The sequence below is a fragment of the Trichosurus vulpecula genome, chromosome 4 (assembly GCF_011100635.1).
Source record: "Trichosurus vulpecula isolate mTriVul1 chromosome 4, mTriVul1.pri, whole genome shotgun sequence".
Classification (NCBI taxonomy): Eukaryota; Metazoa; Chordata; class Mammalia; order Diprotodontia; family Phalangeridae; genus Trichosurus; species Trichosurus vulpecula.
The window spans coordinates 362,522,015-362,545,265 of NC_050576.1; the positions used below are offsets into that span (position 1 = coordinate 362,522,015).

General features: G+C 35.4%; 1 protein-coding gene across 1 annotated transcript in view; it reads left to right on the plus strand.

Moving 5' to 3' along the window:
* GPC5 (glypican 5) overlaps positions 1-23,251 on the plus strand; it is a 1,045,029-nt gene that overhangs the window by 845,595 nt on the left and 176,183 nt on the right. The window lies entirely within an intron of this gene.

Genomic DNA, 23,251 nt, shown 5'->3' on the forward strand with positions numbered 1-23,251 from the left:
TCATACCTGATGTCTGTATAACTTTATAGGATCTACCAGAACTTGTTATCTATTGTCATATCTTTTCATGAACCTAGGGTCACCAATATATTTACAATAATGTTCTAATTTAGTAAGGTAAACTAATAAAGCCTCTAAAAAATAATTTTCTCTCAAGATGCTTATTTTGTAGTGTCATTTTATTGTAACACTATTATTGGTCCTTACAGTTGCCAGCTAATATTCATTATGGCATCTTAAACCTTGGTAACCCTTTTCTTACAAGCGAGACAGGATTTAGCTTTCTGACACTATTTTTCCTTCTCTCTCCTCCTCCTCCTTCTTCCCCTTCCTCTTCTTGTTCTTGTTCCCACCCTCTCCCTCTCTCTCCCTCTCTCTCTATCTCTCTCTCTCTCTCTCTCTCTCTCTCTCTCTCTCTCTCTCTCTCTCTCTGTCTCTCTCTCTGTCTGTCTCTCTCTCTCTCTCTCTCCCTCTCTCTCTCTCTCTCTCTCTCTCCCTTTCTTTCTCTCTCTCCTCTTCACTTTCCCTTTAAGAGCTGTGTTTTCATCACCTAACTTAGGTCTCCTGCCAAGACCCTTTCCTTACTCCCTTGCCTTCCTCCCGGAATTGGCACAAATTCTTATTTAGTTTCTGCTGAACAGTTTTACTACCAAGCACTACAGGGATGCTTACAGAGTCAGAATAAAAAACAAAGGTAGACAACATATTTATGGATTTCTCATTAATCCTGACAGTATTACTGGGAAATAGGCCCGATTCCTTCTTAGGCCTATTTCTCTCTGGTGACTCAGCACATCTTTAAGATCTTGTTTACAAAGTATTTTCCTCACTAAAACCTAAGAGTTGGAGAGTGCGAATGTTCTTATTCCCATTGTATTGAAACACTGGCCCATGACTACAAAACTATTAAGTGTCAGTGACAGGATTGAAACCTCAGTCTTTTGACTCTAAGACCAGTGTTTTTCTCTCTATACCATGATGTCACCACTACTCTTATAGAATGAAGAAGAATCCAAATCTCCTGTTTATTCTTCACAGCCTATTAGGTCCTCACCCAACGTGGGACAATAAGTATTTACTATACCTTCCTAGGTGAGGCAGAGTTCATTTGCCACTTATGAAAACTTCAAACGTGGAGGCTCCTATCTCTCCATGCTTCAGACAGGAACATTATCTTATATCATTTCTTCTCATTAGATGATGTTCAAAATTCCCTTGTATAATTTCCTGATGGCTTAAGGAATGAAAAAAATGGAAATGGAGGAAAGTTGTACCAATACTGCATATGTGTATATGAAAGTGAATTTGTGTATAAGTAAATATACATATACATATTGATGTATACTTATATATGCATAGATGTCAGCATATGTATGTGTGTGATATATACAATATACATATGTGGGTGTATATATGTGTGTGATATGTGTGTATGGATTTAACTCTCCCTAGTCATAAATCAAAGTATTATTAACAATTGTAAATTGATTATAATCGCTGAAGAGGTGAATTGCTGTAAAGGGCAGAGTTTTGAATTTGAAGTCAGGCTCAAATTCTCCTTCTGATACTTATAATTCTAGGATCACAAGCAAGTCATTTAAGCTCTCTAAGCCTCAGTTTATTCATCTATAAAATGATGATAGTAATACGTATAGTAGAATAATATACCTCAAAGAGTTGTTTCTGAGGATCAAATAATATAATGTTTATGATGCTTTTGCAAATTTTCAAGTGTTATCTACATGTTAGATATTGTAATAATTTAAGCCACTCCGGTTTTCATTCATGGACAGAAGGCATCAATGCATGTTCCCCCTAGAAACAATTAAAATGCTTTTTTATGGAGCAATAACTATTAAATAAACTCATGATTCCTTTAATTACATATGTACTACTCATTTCATATAATTATGCAAATTTTAATGTTAACTCTTATTAATGTTGACTTTCTGGCTGGTGTTACTCATCTTCTTTAAGCCAATCTTTTTTTTCTATGCCACTAAGGTACAAATTACTATTTTAAAAATAGGCAGCAGGGAATAATGAAAGGAATGCTAGGTTTACAGTTAGAAGACTTGGTTCCATCACTTACATACCACTAATGGTTGGTACTTATATAATTAATTAATTTGTCATTGTGTCCAAGGGAGGGGAAGTAGCATTTTCATGATCCCATACGTATAAGATATACTGAGTTCCCTTTGGTAGCATTAATAAGGAATACCACCCAATTTGTAGTATGAAAGGTAGAATACAAGTTAATGTAATAAATCGGGGATGAGGTGACATAGATAAGGGCATCCTTTCTGTATAAGATATAGAACTGAGTTGCAAGCTTGCGTTGGTGATGAGAAAACTCTCAGATCGTGGCTGACCATACATTGGAAAAGTAGCCAGAACAACTTGGAACATATCATCAGAATTCTTTTTTCTTTTGAGGGGAGAAATTTAGGGCAATTGGGGTTTAGTTCCTTGCCCAAGTCACACAGCTAGAAGATGTGTCAAGTGCCTGATTTCAAATTTGAACTCAGGTCCTCCTGAGTCCAGGACCTGTGCTCTACTCACTGTGCCACCTAGCTGCCCCTTATCATCATAATTCTTAAGGAATCTTGAAAGATAGATAAAAATAAAAAGATTAAAACATGTGTTAAGTGCTTTCCATTTGCCAAACAATGGGCTAAGTGCTGGGCAAGCAAATATAAACCAAAAGAAAGGTAGAACTAGTCCTCAAGAAGCTTACATTCTAATAGGGTAATTCTAATAGACTATTAACAAAAAGAGAGCCAGGCCAAGTCAAGAACATACACAGGGAAAATGTGGAGAAGTTGTCTTGGGAATTGGATGGAGGTTGAACTGAGTGAGAAGTGAGCATGACTGGTATGGATGCTTCCCCAAATGGAGGTTCTGGGAAAGAATAAAATCAAAAGAGGATGTTGTAGGGATAGAGGTGTTGTCAGGCTGAGAAGTCCACTGGACCAGAGGTTGAAATAGAAGTTATCTGGGAAGTCACGGGCTGACCTGGGTTTGATGTGCACATTCCCATTTTCTTTATTAAGAAGTTGGCATCTTAAGCATTGTTATAACTAATTAGTTATTACTTTGCTCAGTGCTGCCAAAGGGTTTCACACTAGAACAACAACACTTGAAATAAAGCTGAAAGCAACATCTAACCTCACAGCTCTCTGATGGTCTGAAATTCCCCAACTATTTTTTTTCCTGAATGAGGTTCATTTTTTTCCTATATGGATTATATATATATTTATATATATTATATATATGATAATATAATTTATAAATGTGATTATAGTAAACTGTCTTGCTTATGAGAAAGCCAACCAGGATCCACAGTGACTCCTGCCCCTCCTCTTCAGCTCATGCTAAAAAATGAGATAATGTCTCCTAAATCCCTGTCCTAGTTTTAATCACACAGGATTTAGGTGGACACCAGATTTGTTTTTCTTCCCAGGGCCTAAAACAATATCTCATCCATTCTACACTCTAATTAATGACTAATCTTTCCTTGACTTATACACTATACACTAGCTAACTTCTTAGTCTTTTGCTCTCTTAAATACCCCTCTAGAAATTCCAGTGTGAACAAATGCTCCTCCCTTCAGCTACTCCAGGAATGGTAAGAGTTGTAAATAGAGAGAAAAGCATCCTTTTCTACTGCAAATGGCACTATCTTCTGTCTCTCTGCTTCTCAGGCGGGTTGTATTTAAATCTCCTAACAAACATAGAAATGAGGGCTTTTAGGATGATTACAAAAAGAAATATAGCAACAACCACACTATAATTAAACTGTTACTATTCACTTTGCTATCATGATTAATAACACTTTCTTCTAAGCCTTGTATATGTTCCCATATATATGATATTCTGATAAGATAAAAGTGTTCATATGCTTCGCTAAGTAAGTAACTTTCTGCATTAGGGACCTCCACAAGAGCATCTGGCCTGCACCTGATGTATAACTATATATCGCCAATGTAATGAAACTGGGGTGTGTGTGTGTGTGTGTGTGTGTGTGTGTGTGTGTGTATGTGTATGCACGTGCACACCTTGAGGAATCAGTTACATTATTTTGTAGTCATACCTGATGTATACATTATAAACACTATAAAACTATGATAAGGAGCAAGGGTTCCTGCTTCTCCTACTCTATCTCTATAAATATAATTTTAAAGAAATAAATGTGAAGTTGGAAGTAGGAGGAGTATCTTGTGCCCAAGATCATCTGTTTACCCTTTTGGCTTGTAAGCTAATCAAGTCAAGTAAAAGGTTTTTCCAAACCTAAAAGTGTTCAGGAGAAATGAGATGAAAAAAAATATGTTTGATATCTACAAGGGTGAAGATTTGTTCAGTACTGTGTTTAGGTCAGCTATTTAACTGAATTATTGAAAAAAATTCTGGAAAGTAGATTAAGGCAAGGATATCCACGTTGATGCTAAGAATTTTATATAGAAATAAAACCAATCTATAACAGTTGTCATAATAAGATTTTTATTTTTTTCCTGGTCCAATACAACCATTTTATTTTTTGTTGCATTTTGAGTTTCCTTCCCTCCCTGCACTAAAGAAGGCCAGCATTTGATGCAGATACACACGCATACTCATACATATATACATGCACGTATATGTGTATATATGTGAAACATATCTGTGTGTGTATATATATATATATATATATATATATATATATATTTCTCTTTTCATGAAATCTGTGTGTGTGTGTGAAACCATACAATACACACTTTCATATATCAGTTCTTTCTCTTGACATAGATAGTATCTTCCTTCATGGGGCCTTTGTAGTTGATTTGAATATTCATACTACTCAGAATAGCTTAGCCTTTTACAATTACTCTTTGAAGGATACTGCTGTTACTGTATACAGCACTTCTGAAAAGTAGTTGAGGAAGATGTCTTCTCATCTCTTTTCTTTCGAGTTCTGCTTAATGTCCATAATTTTGAATTCAACTTTTGGTTATTTTGAGGTTGTTCTTTTCGTTTACGTTTTGTAGTCATTATGTATATTGTTTTCTTAGCTGTACTTACTTCAGTCTTCATCAGTTCATATGTCTTTCTGTGATTTTTTTTATTCACCACACTTGCCATTTCTTATAGCACAGTAATATTCCATTATATTCATTTAGCCCAACTCACCTAGACATTTCTTAATGAATGAGCATCTACTTTCTTTCCAGTTCTTTTGTTACAATTACAAGAAGATATAAACAGTAGCATTTCAAAAGACTTCAATGTCTTTCTTTCAGATTTGAATAAATCTAATAAAGAGCTAAGGGAAAGAAGAATTGAGCAAATTGCTAGAGAAACTAGAGCTAAAAGTTATAAAACATCTTTTCCATAGGACGACTTAAGAATATATACATGCAAAATATATAATGTGCAATTATCTATTTATTTGCTATGTTACTCTCTATGTCTCCTTATAATTAAGTTACTTTCCTTTATTAATTTAAATGAATTTACATCATGCATTTAATGTTGATATTAGTTTTTTATCTATGGTTTCCTTCATCATAATGCAATTTTTCTAATTTATATATAAGTTGTGAATTTGTTTTTAACTTTCTCTAATAGCATGATTACTACTTCTGCTTTTTAGAATTTCACTAGATTTAATGTGAATTTTGTTCCAAATTCTCATTTTTGTTTATACTTTTGCTTTTTAGGTGTGTTTCTCCTAAGCAACAGAATGTGATTTTTTTTTCTTATCCAATGCATCACTATCGTTTAACTGGATTGTTTAATGCAGAGGTGTCAAACAAATGGCCCATAGGCCAGAAGCAACACAAAATTCTTGCAGATGTGGCTGAATCAGATAAAATGTAATTAGAAAATATTTAATAAAATAAAAATACAATAAAATATAGATATCATAGTTTGTATATATGTATATACATATATTTAAGCTAATATGTGTCACACAGGTCTCCTTTTATATGAGTTAGTGGCTGTTTTTCTTTTTGAGTTTGACATGCCTGGTTGAATATATTAATATTTAAAATTATGAATAATCTTAGTCATATTTTCCCCCATGTGTATTTCTAGTATTGCTTTCCTTCTCAGTTAGGATAATTTTTTCTCTGATTGCAGGGCACCACTTTGTCCCTTAATTATTTTTGTCTAATTTATTCTAAGATAACCCCATTTCCATAGGTTCTCTTCCCTTCACTCACACCTCCTTGTATTTGTCATCCCTTTCTCTAGTTTTGGGGTTTTACTTGATCTATTAATTTTTTTCCATGTTTTAGTTCAGTCTAATTCTTCTTCCTTTTCCCTATTTTTCTTCTGTTATGTAATTAAAATCTTTCTTTGTGTCTATTCATTCCACTTCTTTCATTTTCTTCACATTTAATAAAAATCTTTTTATTTTTTCATTAATTGTCTTTTCTTTCTATCTATTCTAAACTTTTATTCTTTGATTCCTGGTCCTTATACTTAGTGATTCATTCTTTAGTCTCTGTATTATTCATGGAATTAAAGCTTCTCAGTTATCTAGCTTCAGCTTCTTACTTTAAAAAATTTTTGTTATTGCCTTGTAGGTGTTGCATCATTCCCTGTTCTGTTGTGCCCCTCTCTTAGAAGTATCAGTTCCTGAAGGAGATAGAAAGGATACAGGTATTACCTCAGGGTAAAAATTTTCCTGTGTCTCAGACTGTATGGACCATTTTTACTACCTACCCTCCCCATGATCAATTTCTTTCCTATTTGCCATGGAATTGCCTCTTTGTTTCCATGCTCTCCCACTCCTGATTGCCAGTTGCTCATAGAACCTCTGGTGTCCTTTCTCCTGAAGTAGGATGTTATCCATAGAGGCATAACAGTTCAGGAATGTTCTGAAGCTAGATTATACTGGCTCAGGAAAGGTGATTGTTAAATTTTCAATGTGAGCATTTGTATTTCAGAAATCACTAAACAATACAAATCAGGGTTTGGTTTGTTGTTTTATTGATCATCTAGACTAGCAAGTAATGGAGAAAATGTTAATAATGCAGATTAAACTTAAAAGTGTATCTGACTTTTTAGACAGCTGATAGTTAAACATTTACCAGCATGCCATTACTGTTTCAGATAAATCTTTCTCTCTGTGCATGCACCCTTATGGATTATATGACTCTTAAGTCTTTATTTATCATTACAGAATGTATTTCTATCACCATGGAAGTGCTTTTGAGTAGACACCATGCCCCTACTAAGTTAGATCTCCCTTTTTCTTTTAACCTGTTTCAGTACTTCCATTTTCTCCCCACCCTTTCTTTTATAGCCCCCTTTATGACTGAGAAACTACATGTCTTTATTTACCTTTTTCTGTTTCTGTTATTTGGATTTTTTAAAAGGTAAATAATTTACTCAGATTTTTAAATGTTGTAAATGCTTGTCTTTAATTAAATTTCCATTTTCCCTATTAATAATCAAACTCAGGTTTGATGAGTATCATTTAGGGCTACAAAGGTGAGCTCCTTTGCTGTGTTGCAATATGTTATTTCAATTTCCTTTCTGATTTGTAAGGGAGGTAGGATGATTCTAATTTCTCTTTTGAAACATTCAGGATCATCCTCTTGCAATCCCATGCTTTCTTGAGAATCCACATAGGCCTGTGTTTCAACAGGTGTTGTCTAAATTTCATTTTTCTTGAAATATTTATTTAGAGATGTTTGTAGTTTTTTCATATGTCTTAGTATCCATCTTCCCTTCTGTTTTAAAATCTCCCTGTTGATTTGTCTGCCTATGCATTAGATGTTTAACTGATTTTTCTTCCCCCTGAGATCTTTGATGGTGTTCATGTTGCCCCACTCCTTATTTACTCCTTTCATTTGCTTTCTCATTCCTTCTTCTCTAATGTCTTCCCCCGCCCCTTTTGCGGGACCTCAAAGCTAACAGCGTTGAATGCTGAGGAATTCACTTTTCATCTTAGTCTTTTCTTCAAATGACTTCTGGTAGAACAGGATTAGTCCACTGTCAGCATCCTTTCCTTCAGGCCCAGGGCAGCACCACATGCACAGTGGCTCTCTACCTGCTCTCTGCTAAGCACTAATGCTCTAGGCAAGGTGTACTCCTATCTCCCTCTGTCTCCCCTTCATCCACAATTGGGTGTTGCTGCCAAAGAATGGTGGGGTGAGAGTAGGTTCAGTTTATATTAGAAAGAACTGTAGCAGGAAGAGGTAAATTGCTGATTGGATCATAGACCACAGAGGCAGATTGTGTATCCTGCCAGAGAGTTGGAGCTGGTGTGATAGGGTTGCTAAGGGATTATGTTAAGGATTAGTGTTCTCTGTTGATAATACATAAGGCCTTTACCCTTTAAGCCTTTTTGGTATCTTCACATGGGAGTCAATTTTAATTCTTATACCTCTGGCACACTATTCCTCCTTTGAGAAGATTTTGAGATAGTGAGCACTGTAAAAAATGTCTCTTGTCACTTTGAGAAGAATTACTTACCAAAGGATAATGGAGATGAGAGAGAATTTAAAAAAATTATCTAAATTACAAAGCTTTTTCATTAAAAAATTTATGCATCTAGGATGAAAAGATGAAGTCAGTAAAGAAAAAAAACCCTTTAAATATCTTAGACTAAAGTCTAATATCCAAGATAAATGTTAAGTTAATACAAATTTATAAGACAAAACTAATAGATAAATAATCAAAGAATGCTAACATTTAAAAAAAATTACAAACTGAAAACTACTATACAAAATGCACTCCCAAAAGCTAACTTGAAATGCAAATTAAAACAGTGCCAAAGTTTCACCTTATGACCTAATATTGTCAAAGATAATAAAAATACAAATAGTCAGTGATCACAGAACTGTGAGAAGAGAGGCATACTATATGGTTTTGGAAGAGCTATAAACTGGCTGAACTATTCTGGATGATAATTTTGAATTACTTGGGAAAACCATTAACTGTTCATTTCCTTTAACTCAGACTTCCCTCTGCTGAGTATATATCTCAAGGAAATCAAAGGGAGAAAGACTGAATAAGTACAATGATATTTATAGCAATGCTTTTTGTAGTAGCAAAAATTGGAACTAAAGTGTGTGCTCATCAAGTGGGAAAAGTTCAAACATCATGGTATATAAATGCACTGGAATATTACTGTACCATAAAAAACAGGAAAATGAGGAATTCAGAGAAATGTGGGAAGACTTTTATGAACTATTGGAGAATGATTCCAAGAGAACCAGAAGAGCAATATACACATTGACTATAATAGAAATAATTTTTTTAAAAAAAATCTATAATTGGAAGCTAATTTCTGAGTAAGTGCAATGACCTTGAAAATGAGTCATCTCTTCTTTTGCATTTTAACTTACTGATTTAGAATACATTTCACATGGTAGGTGACAGTTTATAATGTAGGATGAGCTCTTTTTTTTGAGGGAGTAGTAATGTTAGTAAATGAGTATAATGTAAAAAAATCAATAAATTTTTAGATGGAAAAGTTGGGAGAAATGTTGGGACTGAACCAAGTATGTAGAGAGTAAGTCTATGTTCAAGGCACAATTTTTTGAGGATATTAGAGATAAAGGTATTTAATAGAGGAGAAAATGTCAAGGATTTTGTGGGAAAAATTTTTAGACTTTATTACTACCTAAAACGTGACAGAAAACATTAAAAACTGTGTACCTTCAGAAGTAGAATAGAAAAGGGGAAAGTATGTATAGTATTTGAAGTCCTTTATTTGTGATTATGAATAGAGAGCTGGAATCATTAGAAGTCATCTAGACTAACACTTTCTTTTTTTATGGATGAGAAAACTGAGGCAAAGAATGTTTAAATCACTTGCCCAAGAGAGCAGGGACTCAGGTTCTCTGACTCAAAGTTCAGAGCTCTTTCTACTATATTTTTTGTTGAATTTACTTTGAGTCTAGTTAATTTCTTATATTTTGTCTACATGACAACCCACAAATGGTGTGGAACCTAGGGGTAAAATAAACAACACCCAAGTAGGATGACTAATTAGGTTATCAATAATAAGCCTAATAATGCCACAATTTTTTAAATTAGTGATATTAATGTTTCATTATAGTAATTTTAAAGGAATCTTAAATATCTTCATGTCTTGGTTGATTTTTTTTCTTTTTTTGGGACTAGATTGACAAGTGGCTAGAGCTGATTAAATGGTCCTGCCCATTCAAATGCTAATGTTACAAATTTATCCCTTTGTGAATGAAATTGATAGATAAGCATTTGTATTTATATCTACTGACTTAGCAACCATTTGGAGGAAAAAAGTTTTGATAAACTTCACTATACTCATCTGGTCTCTGTAATGTTCTCAGGGAATATGGAGGTGATACTATTGAGAGGTATGGACCCTTGTCAGGATTTGAGAGGCATAGAAGAAGAAATAATAGTCAAATTTGTTATATATTTTCAAGTAAAGCTCATTCATAAATACAACTACTTTTTATTGATGACAAAGTTCAAATCAAAGTCAATAAAAACAAAACTAACAATGAAAGTCTCCGCACTTGCAGTATATGCAAGGCAATGATTATTTAATATGTTATGCATAATTAAAGTTAAATTTGAATTGATCTGCTACCCTTATCATCAGTTGATCATAGGCTCATGTCACAAATACATTGGGCTTCTTTATTGCTTGCTGCATTTGAATGTGATGTGTATAAATTCAAAATTAAATAGCATTTGTGTAGAATTTAAAAGAATCATATCTGGTATATTTCTGAATGTCATTTTTGAATGTCATTAAAATATAATAAGGTGCTTTCCAAAATACTAGAACTCTTTAAAAATGAAAATAGCTCAATAATAGTTTTAGACATAAGTGGAAATATCTAGAGAATAGTTATAGAAAATCAATTTAAATTTTTGGCAGTTAAATTTATGTTTGCTATTTTTGTTGTCTTTAATTTTTAATAGCAAAATCCTTCAAAATAGATAAATACATAACTAGTTTTGGCAGTTAAAGTTTTGGCAGTTTTGGCAGTTAAATTTAAGTTTGCTATTTTTGTTGCCTTTAATTTTTAATAGCAAAATCCTTCAAAATGGATAAATACATAATTATTTTGAAGAGGAAATGCACTGGAGGAGCCTAAATAGTACAAGTAATGACACATTAAATGATAGCAGAATCAGTCAGCAAATAAGCATTTTTTAAGCATTTATTATGTGCCAAGAATACAAAGTAAAAAGTCCATGTCCAGAGAATACAATCCACAATATTTATCATTGGGAATCATAGATACTGTTACTGATGGATAGAACAGACCACTGGATTCACTTTGTATGGATTCTTTAGATGACGATAGAATGAAACTTCTTTTTTAATCCATTGAATGGCATTTTGTAAATGTACATAGAAAATAAGTTGGTAAGACATGACAATTTTTCCCACAGAAATTGGTAAATTATTAAGTTTTCATTAAAGCTTTATTATGTGTCTTAGGAATATGAAGACAAAAATGAAATAAAATGTGAGCTTCTTGAGGGCAGGTATTTTCAGGGGAGACAACATATAGATAAATAAGTATATTAAAACTACAAATTTTTGTATGTCATTTTTACTTTATTTTGTGTTATTATAATATATGTAACATATATATAATATATTCCTACTTTTGAGCAGTAAGTTGTCTGAGACTATAAATTACACAGAATCTGTCAGCCTGTTTTGAGAAAGGGAGTTTTCTTATTCAGGAGATCTTTATACCAAAGAAGTCACAAGACTACTTCCTATCCATGTCCCTCTCCTTTGTGAATAATATGTTAGCTTAGAAAATTGTTTGAGTGGAATAATTTGTAAAAAAGAGTGTTGGGGGCATGTGACAGTTGTTTATATAAAGAAAAGGGAAATCAAACAATATAGGAGTCACTGTTTGAACTTGGTGAATCATCTACTTGGGGTCAAAATATTTGATCCAGTTATACTGAATCATGGAAATAAAGGTATGCAGGTATCATTTGCCTTTTGGTTAACTTTTGTTCTAACCTCAATTTGTTTTTTTAAAGATCAAAGTCTGTGACCTAATTGCTATACTTTGTGTGACTTGGTAGTTATATTCCCTGTATTTTAGACATATATGCTTGAATTGTAATGAGAAAACTTGAAGCTCTTGTCAAATTATACTGCTAGTCCCCATAAATAATTTTGAGATTTTCTGTCGGAAATAGCTTTCTAAGTCCATTGATTATTAAAAACTAGACTAAGAAGAAAGCTGGAATTATCAGGAACAAAAATGCCACAAGGAAAAAAGATGTAAATTGAAATAGCCGTCTCAAGCTTCTAAACATTTGTAATCTACTAAACATGCATCTTCTTAAATGTTTTAATGGTTACTTATTATCATAAATAATCAATAGCAGTGGCAGGGATGTGATCTTTCAATAAACAGCTTATGCTAATAAAAACTAATTGGTTCTTCAGAAGCTTTCCTATTTATCACGTGAAACACTGGTTTTTAATCAATAGCAAACTGTTGGTACTAGAGTATTTTCCATTTTCTGCTGTCATCGGAAAAAGAAGATTTATGTCAGCTAGATATAGACTTTAATTCTTATATGACCTCACTTACTGAATATAGAGATTTACACACTTTTGAATGTCAAGCTGCTTCTTATACTCTTTTGCACACATTATCCCTATAAGGATAATAATTGTCTCAGAGACAGTCTATTTTATAAAGAATTTAGATTCCAATTTTCTTAGTATCAAGAAATGTTGATAATTGTTTGTCAACTTGCACAATTTCCAACATAGTTCAAAAAACATTTATTAAGTGCCTACTATGTGTCAAGTGCTGGGGATACAACTGATAAAAAGAAAGACAGTCTCTGCCCTCGAGGGGCTTTCAATATAAAGGGAGAGACAACAGGCACAAAGAGGAAGGAAAACAGAGTGTGAGACAACAACAAAGGGGTATCCAGCACTGGGCTATCTTGTTCCATGAAATCGAAACCAGGCAGAGCAGCAGAGGTAAAGTGGAGTCAGTTGAAAGTCCAATTTCTGTCTCCTGTGAAGGAAGGCATTGGGAAGAGGTTGGTACTCCTCTCTTTAATCCTCTTGTCAGAGGCCAAGAGAGGTATGTCAATCAAGGCTTAAGTTAGTAGCATGGTGGTGAATTTAGAAGTGATGAGAAATGATAATTAGAAATGATGGGAGGGGCTTCTTGTTCTTTGGAGATGAAACCAGGCAGCAGCAGATGCAAAGTGGATTTGATCTTGTCTCTATTTCTTTTGCATATCAATTGAGTCAAAAAGACATTTCTGTTTCTCTCCACTAACACAGCAACTGTTCTTGTTCAGGACCTTGTCATCTTTTACCTGGACTATTCCTGACAAGAGTAAAGGGAGCACTAGGCAACTAAATCACACTAAAAATTTCAGAGTACAAATATTAATCTTTAAAAGAAAATCTACATACATGCAAATATGTTCCCCATAGTTATTTTTTTTTGAGGAGGCGTGGTCAGTGTTTGGTACCAGCTTTTCTTTTTATACCTTCTTCTAAAATTAATTAAGTCTGTATGACTGATATTAATTGATAATGGGAGGGGACGTACTGGTGGGTTCTCATCAGCTATAGCATTAGGACCCTTCCACATTCCCTAGAACGCTGAAGGTGCCAATAGTCTGCCAATTAAAATGCAGTTTGGGAGACCAACTCCAAAGCATGTGTTAAACATGCAATCCAAGTGTCATAATTCAAGGTAATTCATGTTATGGTAATATATGGGGTATGGCAGATACAGAAGAGGCATGGTTCGAGGTCATCTGTGATATAGGCAAAGGGCAAATACAAATAATTCATAGAAATTTAGAGGAATGATGACTTGCTGCTTAATTTAGGTCTAGGATAATCCCAGACATGTTTTAGAGATGAATCTGAAATTAGATACTGGAAGAAGAAAAGGTTTGTATCCTTAATCTTGTTTCACGCAGTACTCAATTTCTTGTACCTTGGGTGAGAAATCTCCTCAGTCTCCTTTATACACATGATCTTTTCAAAGATAGACTTTGTAGGCCTTGTAGCTCAGTTTTTAATTTTAGAAAGAGGAAGTGAGAAGGAGTGAGGTGTTACCATTCTTATACTCTGGTGTTTTATCTGTCTAGTACCAAGAAACCTCATAGCTTTCTCCTTTCTAAGGCCTTAAGCCTCCCGTGTAGGATTCCCCCCCTTCTTGAATGTTTCTATTTTTTAAAATATACCTTGGTAGTTTTTCTACATCTATTTTCAAAATTAAAGTGAGAGAAGACTCCACTATTTACTAACTCCTAGATAGATCTCTATAATTCCATGAGGAACTGTTTTATTAAGGTGAGTCAATGAATTGCCTTCTAATATAGATTTTATGCTTTTATTCTCGTAGCTGCTTTTTGCATAGTTTACTTACACATACTTCCCAATTCTTTATAAACAGAGATATAGAAAGAGGCTCCATCAAAATTTGAATTCTTTGTCATTCAACATCCAGGATGACATCACAATTTTGCAAAGATATCTTGAGCCACTATCTACACCTTTTCTTGCAACAGATTAAGTAGTAGCCATAAAACAAATAGCAAAACATTTAATTACAACATAAAATTCTTTTTACTTCTCTATGATACATAAATGGATCCGAGTGCTCAGAGACTGCCATGCTAGGGAGAATATATCTCAGAGGGCTTCAGTGAGAAGCAGTTACCACATCCCTTGAACTAGTCCTATGCTGCTTTCCCCAAGTAACAAGCTGAGCCTCTTTGCTTTACCTCTGCCACTCAGCACCTGTTATTCTGTTCCGTTTTCTAGAACTGGCTTCTGCTTCTGTGGCTTCCTCCTCCTCAAAGGAAATACTATCACTCCTTTATGAGACAAACACAACCAGCATGCCTCGATTATAATCATCACATTTTCAGCTCCTTTGTTAATCAAGTGTATCACACCCTATTGACATCTAGGTATCTGTTGAGGAACCTTTTCTATTTTACTTGTCCCTTCCAACAAAAAATCCCCAGCCTTCCTTCTGGTTAGGTTCAAATTAGTTAATTCCTTTCATTCCTGTCCATACCCCTGGCAGCTAGAACCTGAGCCATGCAAAGTAACTCACTAATCAAGCAATAAATAACCGTTTATTAAGCACCAGAAGGAAATAGAAATGGATACTAAAGTTTGCCCTGAATTCCTTTTGCTATGATTAAAGTTCCTGTTTTTCTTACACAGTCAAAAATATTTTATATCAAGGTAGGGCAGGAGCACTGGCAATGAAAAGATGAAATTTGTGTTCAAATTGCAGGTCTTCTGTATTTATTCTATGTGACCTTGAGCAAATTACTTCATTTCATTGGACCTTAGTTTCCCCATCTATAAAACAAAGAGGTTAAATTATATGTTCTCTAATCACCCTTCTGGCTCTGAGTCATATGCCTAGATTTTTTTTCTGTTTCAAGAATGACCTCTTTTAAAATTATTACTTTTTTCTACCCAAAGTGAACCTTTTGAAATTATCTGAAGATAGAAAACATGTAGTCTCTAAATGCACTGAAGTGTAGTTTTCTCATATTATTAAATTCTTATGTTTAGGAACTTTTGCAGTTCTAATAATACCCTGACTTTTTCCCTTTTGTAGTTCAATATTTATCAAGTTGGGTTTGACTCAGCAACAGCATTTTTTCTCACTGAAAATATAGTTGGCCATTCAGTTAAATGCTTTAAAAGTGAAATTATCTAGGCACATGTTATATAGCCAAATGCATACTTCTCAGTAAGGTTTTTTCACTTACCTGGAAAGATTTAACCTTCTATCTTGTACATATATCATGTATCTATTGCAATAGAAGATAACCTAATGCTTTTATGTATTTTATGGCTGAGGGTGTAAAAAGTATAATTGTGCACATTAGCATTTCATTTTCTCCAAATGGCTGCCAGTTTGAGATCCCTTAGGATTTTATTTAATTTGTGAGTGAAGCTGGAAGTCATTGTGCTTACTCAGATCTCTCCTCTGTAACAATACTTTACTTCAGTTATATCCTTACTGGAATGATGCCTTCTGAGGCAAAGATATTAAGGACATACTGTCTTCCCTATGCTACTACCCCCTTTTCCCATCATTATCCCTTCTACAATGTTCTCTATGTCTGGAATAAATTAAGAGGCTATTTAAACAACACATCTATCCATTATAATCTTTGTAGCTTCATATGTGAGTGACTTTTCCAACCCTGCCCTGTTCATTCTTCCACAATCCTAGGAAATCCCTCTCTTCTTTCAAGGCACAACTCAGGTGCCACAACCTTCATGAGGACTTCACTGATTACCCCACTTGGAAACTCTCTTGCCTCCAATTTCTTGTAGAATTTTCTTGGGAACTCCCCTTTGTACTTTTTCTACTTTCTTGCTTAATGGCACCTTATGAACGTGTTTTGTGCTTTTCATGAATCCTCAAACTAAATTGTGAGATACTCGAAAGGAGGTTATATATCTTATTTGTGCTTGTATTTTGAATTCCTGGACAGTGTCTTACTAAGACATTAACATAAGAGATTAGGTAATTTGTGCAGGGTCACATAGATGTGCAAAAATCTTCTATCAGACTGTGGTCATTTTATTCCTTTGACTTAAAATACAAATTCTTTCTTGTGTAATTTTCTGCCTCTTTTGCAGATTACAATGCCTGTCTGAAAGGGGCACCTGGCTATACAAGGCTATAAAGTTCATGAAGGATCTGAGTTTCATTATATCCACTTCAGTATTTCTACAGAGCTCTGATCTCTTCAATATGGGCACACTTCTTCACTATTCCAGATTGCCAGCCCCGTCATACCTTCTCATCATGCTCTTCTTATGCTTTTCACGTATATGTCTTTCCATACATTTCTTGCAGAGGATTTATCCAACACTCAGGAGACCTAACTGTGGTTATTTTCCTAGTTTATAAATATCAGTGTAGTATAAGCTTGTCCATCTGTTATCTCTCAAAGAATTTGCCAGCCTATGTTCCTTTAGAGTCATAGATTCCATTAAAGATATTTTTATGCCACTTCTCACATCATTAGTAAAATATTACTTACACCCATCATGCTGTTCTCCTTATTCTTCTGGGCCAGGTATAATTGTGTTTCTCCTTACATCATGGTTTACAATTATATTACATCATTGAGAAAATATTGTTGTTAAAAGAGAGGCTTTTGTATCAGGAAACCACTTGGCATCATTGAATGTGCTATATAGAATTTTCCAAAGACATACCGCCCAGATCTCATTCTATTCAACTTTTATCTCAACTCATTGAACTTTCCCATGTTTGCTGTGAAGATACAATGAGATAATATTTGTAAAATGCTTTTTAAACACTAAAGTGATATGCAAATGCTATTATTATTTTAGTTATTAATAATAAACTTATTCAGTGATCCACTGAAATATTTTTTTTTGCCAGGGGAGGCATCAGTGAGAGAGACATGATCAGCAACAATCCTATTCAGAGTCATGAAAGACATCCTGGTGAACTCCATGTAGAAGAGGGATTTTCTATAGACACACATGTTCTGCAAGCAACATTATGCTGGAGCCCTTGTGATTGTAAAATGCTACTTTAAGGAGATCCTAAGTCATTCAAAAGTAGTCTACACAGGAAAAACAAAGTGGATGAATCAATCAAAAGGAATTGTTAATCTTGTACTATGTACCAGGCACTGTGCTGTTTTGGGGGAGAGGCAGGGATAAAAATACAAAAATGAAAGTCTCTACCTTCAAGGTGCTTTCTGTAAATATTTCTTCAATTATAGGATAGAACTAGATGGATAACATATTAAATTAACTAAGTATCTTGAACAAGCACCGTAGAATAGTGTAGTGGATAGAGTATTTTAGAATTAGGATGACCTGAGTTTGAATCTTGAAAAAAATCACCATAGACAGGTCATTTAACATTCCCAAATCTCAGTTTCTTCATTTGTAAAATGAGACCAGGCCATGTAGATGGTACAGTGGATGGAGTACTGGGCCTAAAGTCAGGAAGACTTGAGTTCACATCTGGCCTCAAACACTTACTAGTTGTCTGCACACGGGCAAATCATTTCACCCTATTTACCTCAGTTTCCTCATCTGTAAAATGAGGTGGAGAAGGAAATGGCAAACCGCTCCTGTATCTTTGCCGAACAACAAAAACAGCATGAGACTAATAATACCTCACAGTACTGTTATGAAACTCAAATGAAGTATTGTATACACAAACCTTAAAATTCCACATAAATGTTTATATATATATATTTATAATATATATTTATAATGTATTATATATGATATATTTATGTTTATAAATGTTTAATAATTATCATTATTATGTTACCTTTTTTTAGTTGTTTTAGTTGTTTCCAACTTTTTGTGACCACATTTGGGGTTTCCTTGGCTAGGATACTGGAGTTGTTTGCTATTTCCTTCTTCTACTCATTTTATAGATGAGAAACTGAGGCAAACAGGATTAAGTGACTTGCCCAGGGTCACACAGTAAGTTTCTGAGGCTACGTTTGAGTCCTCCTGCTTCCAGGGCTAGGACTATATCCACTGTACTGCCTCACTGCACATTGTTGTTATGCATGCAATAATTTTAAGGTTTTTGGAATAATTCAAGGTGAAAGATCTTTCTGTACATACCCACACCTTTTACACACTTTCCTATTTCTATTAAGGGTAGTCAACTGAGTTTAAAGCCTATGAGCCGTTTTCAACTTCTCACATTTCTTACCCTGTATGTTCATCAGCAGCCACATCTTGTCAGTTCTACCTCCCAAATATCTCTCACATCTGTCCCCTCCTCCACTTACACAGCTATCAAGCTAGTTTAAGTCCTCATCACTTCTTACCTGGAATGTTGTAATAGACTATGAATTCTTCCTCTGTCTCTCCAATCTATCCTTCACCCTGTTGCCTCAATATGACTATGTTCCACAAAGACTGGTTTGACATTTCACACTCTTGTATGTCTGGACTATGCATTTATTTCTCCTCTTTATATTCTCTCTGATCCAGTCCTTTTGGCCCTCTTGCTATTTCTCACAGACACAACACTCCATCTCCCATCTACAAGCAGTTTCAAATGCTGCCCCCCTTGCCTGGGGTCCGTCTTCAGCTACACTTGTTAATATTAATCCTTCATTTCCTTCAAAGCTCAGCTCATGTGCTACCATCTAGACAAGTATTTTTCTGATTCTTACCCCTGTCCCTTGCTGAGAGAGCTTCCCTCAGAAATTTACCTTGTATTTTTTCGTTTTCTTTTCCATAAATTTGCTGGTGGCCTTCCTCATTTCCTCCTGACATTGTAAAGTTAACATTGGAGGCCTCTGGCTGTCCAAATGACCTTGCTATGTGATCAGCCCATCTGCTCTCCCTATCATTTCATTTCTTGATGACACTTTTTCCTACTCTTCCTTTGCAGAGTTTCTCATTGGTTGTATGTTACAGTCTGCTCAGAATCAGGATTTACCTCTCCAATGACCTGTGTGATGTTCATTTTTAATTTTTCAGAGACTGTTGTATTCCATGCCATTCTGCTATTTTATAGCATTAGAATACCGGTATTAAAAAAGACAGGCCTTGGGGGGCAGAGCCAAGATGGTGGCTGGAAAGCAGGGACCTGCCTAAAGCTCTCCCCAGGACCCTCCAAACACCTATAAAAATGGCTCTGAACAAATTCTAGAAGTACAGAACCCACAAAATAGGAGAGGGAAGCAGGGCTCCAGGCCAGGACAGCCTGGAAGGTCACTGGGTAAGGTCCATTGCAAGGAGCTGGGAGTGGAGCGGGGCAGAGCCCAGTGTGGGCCACTTCTGGACCAACCAGACTGGGAGCCAGGTGGAACAGGCCCTAGCGCCCTGAATCAGTGAGCTGTGGCAGTTACTAGACTTCTCAACCCACAAACACCAAAGACAACAGAGAAGGTTAGTAGGAAAAAATGCCGGGACAGAGTGAAAAGAGTTCTTGGTTTGGCCACCACTCTGGGGGTAGGGGTGCTGGTACAGCTCTGAGGAACTTCAGGTGCAGTTGCTTCCGGCCCCAGGCCCACCTGATGGGAAGAATTAAGTGGTGGATCAGAGCAGGAGCTTAGATCGGAGTCAAGGTCAGGGTTGGCAGTTCTTGTCGGGGGGAGTAGCATTGGTGTGGAAGAGTTGCTGTGTAAAACAGCTCTGAAAACAACAGCGCAGTCCCTCAAGCTTGTGACCAAGTACTCTCTACTTTACAAGCAGTCATACCCTGACAAAAAGCTCAAGGGTCAAGTAGTTGGCTGGGAACATGGCCAGGCAGTGAAAATGGACTCAGATTCAGACTCATACTTTGGAATCTTTCTTTGGTGACAAAGAAGACCAAAACATACAGCCAGAAGAAGTCAACAAAGTCAAAGAGCCTACATCAAAAGCCTCCAAGAAAAACATGAACTGGTCTCAGGCCATGGAAGAGCTCAAAAAGGAGGTGGAAAAGCAAGTTAGAGAAGTAGAGGAAAAATTGGGAAGAGAAATAAGAGTGATGAGAGAAAACCATGAAAAACAAGTCAATGACTTGCTGAAGGAGACCAAAAAAAAAAATACTGAAGAAAATAACACCTTAAAAAATAGACTAACTCAAATGGCAAAAGAGCTCCAGAAAGCCAATGAGAAGAAGAATGCCTTGAAAGGCAGAATTAGCTAAATGGAAAAGGAGGTCCAAAAGACCGCTGAAGAAAATACTACCTTAAAAATTAGATTGGAGCAAGTGGAAGCTAGTGACTTTAAGAGAAATCATGATATTATAAAACAGAACCAAAGGAATGAAAAAGTGGAAGACAATGTGAAATACCTCATTGGAAAAACTACTGGCCTGGAGAATAGATCCAGAAGAGATAATTTAAAAATTATTGGACTACCTGAAAACCATAATCAAAAAAAGAGCCTAGATATCATCTTTTAAGAAATTATCAAGGAGAACTGCCCTGATATTCTAGTGACAGAGAGTAAAATAGAAATTGAAAAAATCCACCAATCACCTCCTAAAAAAGAAAACTCCTAGGAATATTGTTGCCAAATTCCAGAGCTCACAGATCAAGGAGAAAATACTGCAAGCAGCCAGAAAGAAACAATTTGAGTACTGTGGAAACACAATTAGAATAATACAAGATCTAGCAGCTTCTACATTAAGGGATTGAAGGGCTTGGAATACGACATTCTGGAGGTCAATGGAGCTGGGATTAAAACCAAGAATCACCTACCCAGCAAAACTGAGTATCATGCTCCAAGGCAAAATATGGATTTTCAATAAATAGAGGACTTTCAAGCTTTCTCAATGAAAAGACCAGAGCTGAATAGAAAATTTGACTTTCAAACACAAGAATCAAGAGAAGCATGAAAAGGTAAACAAGAAAGAGGAATCATAAGGGACTTACTAAAGTTGCACTGTTTTGTTTACATTTCTATATGGAAAGATGATGTGTATAATTCATGAGACCTCAGTATTAGGGTAGCTGAAGGGAATATATATATATAAAGGGATGAGAGAGGGTGTTGAGAGAGGGAGAAAGGGAGAGATAGAATTGGGTAAATTATCTCGCATAAAAGTGGAAAGAAAAAGCAGTTCTGTAGGAAGGGAAGAGGGTGCACGTGAGGGGGAATGAGTAATTCTTGCTCTCATCGGATTTGACCTGAGGAGGGAATAACGTACACACTCAATTGGGTATCTTACCCCACAGGAAAGAAGGAGGAAGGAGATAAAAAAAGGGGGGATGATAGAAGGGAGGGCAGATAGGGGGAGGAGGTAATCAAAAACAAACTTTTGAAAAAGGACAGGGTCAAGGGAGAAAATTGAATAAAGGGGGATAGGATAGGAAGGAGCAAAATATAGTTAGTCTTTCACAACATGGGTATTATGGAAGGGTTTTGCATAATGATACATGTGTGACCTATGTTGAATTGCTTACCTTCTTAGGGAGGGTGGGTAGGGAGGGAAGAGGGGAGAGAATTTGGAGCTCAAAATTTTAAAAGCAGATGTTCAAAATAAAAAGTTTTTGCATGCAACTAGGAAATAACATATACAGGCAATGGGGCATAGAAATCTATCTTGCCCTACAAGAAAGTAAGAGGGGGGGGAGTGGGGTGACAGAAAGGAGGGCTGACTAGGGAATGGGGCAATCAGAATATATGCCATCTTGGAGTGGGGGGTGGGTAGAAATGAGGAGAAAATTTGTAATTCACACTCTTGTGAAAATCAGTGCTGAAAACTAAATATTTTAAATAAATAGATGAATAAACAAACAAACAAACAACAACAAAGAAAGACAGGCCTTCTCTTTCATGAGAAACTTGGTGAAATTAAGGGATCTTTGCAATTCCCCAAATACATTTAAGCCTGCTCTCCTCATATTCTGTTCTACTCTTGGTGCAACTTGTTTTCCCTCTGTGCTCTTTATGAATACTGAGAGACAAGCTTTACAGGTTGAGAGTCCAATAGACATTCTTCATACCTTTGATCTTTTATGTTTGGGTGGACAGCCCATATTCCTTTGAATGTTTAAAGATCTCCTCTAGGAGCTCCAGATCTCGATGCTGTTGGCAAAATGTTATCTGCCAATAGGAGCATCTGCAGGACTCTTTCTTCAAATTCTACTCTTTACTCACTTCATCTGGGCAGTTTTTAAAGTAGCTGACTGAGTCAAACATAAATTTTCCTATGATTGATCCCTCATTGCTCACCTGGAAATTCATGAAAGTTGTATAAGTATACTCATTATGAACAACTTGATGTGGCTTTCAAATAGAACAATTTGGGTTTAAAGTTTGAGGAAAGGAGGAATATGAGCCAAATGGACCAGATTGGGAACAACCAGGATCCAGAAACTTGATCCACCTTCCAAAGCTCTCCAAATTCACTGGGAATATCCGGGCATTGAATGTTAGCAGAAAGTTCTCAGCATGTGATTGGCGATTCATTAGGGGGACACAAATGCTGGAAATAAGTAGATGAAAACAGAATATGCAGACTATTACTGTTTGGATGGTCTAAAGCAGAGCTTCCCAAACTTATTTGGCCTACCATCCCCTTTAAAAAAAATTACTCAGCACCCCTCCGAAGAAATGTACTTTCTTAAACTCTTTAACATTTTTTGAAATTTGCTTCATTTCAAAAAAATATATAATTTTTAAATGACACATCTTAAATTTAGTAATTTCTTGTAAATTTGTGGGTTTTTTCCTGCATTGAAATTTTGGTGATGCGATATTGTATCACATAACCATATAGTATCATATTGTAAACAA